Source organism: Chrysochloris asiatica, unplaced genomic scaffold (genome assembly GCF_000296735.1).
Source record: "Chrysochloris asiatica unplaced genomic scaffold, ChrAsi1.0 scaffold00341, whole genome shotgun sequence".
In the NCBI taxonomy this organism is placed as follows: Eukaryota; Metazoa; Chordata; class Mammalia; order Afrosoricida; family Chrysochloridae; genus Chrysochloris; species Chrysochloris asiatica.
The window spans coordinates 104,598-106,452 of record NW_006408859.1 but is presented as its reverse complement, the minus strand read 5'-3'; positions in this window follow the sequence as shown (position 1 = coordinate 106,452).

Genomic DNA, 1,855 nt, shown 5'->3' with positions numbered 1-1,855 from the left:
TTTGGGAACATGCAAGTTTTAAAATGGAAAGCACTTGGTAATAAACTGACTGTGAGGGTTGAAGTAAAGTGTAGTGCTAAGGATGACTCCAAAGTTTCTGATTTATACAATTGATTGTGTGGTGGCTCCTTCTTCAGGAGGGGACTTGTTGGGTTTGGAAAATGGGCAGTTATAGAGGCAGGGAACATGAGTTAGAGTTCAGAGACAAGTGTTTGAGGTACCGTGAAGACATTCAAGAAGGAATTTAAGGGTTTTGTTATTAGGTATAATTAGAAGTGAAGATAGAAACTGGTACTAGATACACCAATTAACATGTACTTTGATATGATCGATGGTTTATTAATTGAAATAAAATTAATTTATTCAGGAAATATTGAGCAAAGACTCTAGGCCTGATACTGTGCTAGGGACTTTGTGGAAATCATTATATATGTATATGTATGTATACATCAATTAAACTCTGACATTATTTGTATAAGAAGAACATATAGAAAGTTTTATTATAAGATATAACAAAAATATATATGGTTAACATGAAATTTTATATAAGTGGAATAATCCATCATTGACATTCTTGTGTATCTAACATTTTCTGTGCATTGAGTCTCAATTTTATTGTGTCTATCTGTAATTTATCAATTTTCACTACTGAGTAGGTTTTCACAGTGTGAAAGTTAAACAAATCATCATATGTATTGTTAATGGACATTTGCACTGATTTTTATTTTGGGGAATTATAAGAAAAGCTGCTTTGAAAAAATTCCCATTGTGTATCCCTTGCACCCCCCTCCCCCCCCACACACACCAAATCTCCAGGGAATATACTCAAAAAGGTATTTTTTCTTCTCATAGGGTGTATGTTATATGCAGCTTTACTAGGTCTGTCTTCCATATTTTCCCAAACAGTTATATCCCTTGACTTGCTCACATGGGTATATTAGCAGTGCCTGTATCAATTCACATCTATACATAATTAGTATAATGTGAGGGTTCTTGAAGCTTCACAACATAACTTATATTTAGGAATGTCAAACTTTTTGATTTTTACCAACGTAAAGTGTATGTTGAAGTATCTCATTGAGTTTTTCTGATAACCCAAAAGATTGATTATCTTTATACATACTTTTAGGCCATTTGTACTTTCTCTTCAGTCAAAGTTCAATCCCATTTCATAGCGGGCATTAAATATTGCCTCTCATCTCTGAATTTACCGTAAGTACCTGCTCTGTGATAGTGGGATGCATTCTTTAAGCATTTATCCTTTACAATACGCACATTAGAGCTATGGGAGGGACACTGCTGGAGGAGTTTTCACTGTATGTGAGTCTGTATTTACTCATGTTGTTCATGTTCATTCAGTCTTTCTTGTCTTGTGGGTTCTGAGAAATCTCTGACAGTTAAACCAAATTCAAGGTTGCAGATATCCACACCCACTTAGGCCATTTACAGGTGGGTGTGAATCCAGGCAAGCATGGATTTACAGTCAGAGCTGCCTACTGAAGATTTCTTTTTCACTCTGTAACATAAAATACACACCCAGGATCTGAAGGGAGATTTTTTTTTTTTTTTTTCCTGAAAGAAAAGAAAGAAAGGGGAAAAGGCTATTGTCATGTCTGTGGATTACTCCACAGGGAGAACACACTGACCATAAGATCTGCAAATGTTTCTAACGTTATGTAAAAGGTGTTTTCTTTTATAGAGAGTGAGAGTAAAGGATATAAAGAAAACCCAGCTGTGAGGAAGTGAAATGAACAGGTGTCATAATCGGATAGTAAGTCAGAAAGTTTTAGCCTGAGGTCAGTCTTTTCTTCGAGTTTTTGTTAGTTACTACTGAAAAAAGCTCTCACTCATGGGA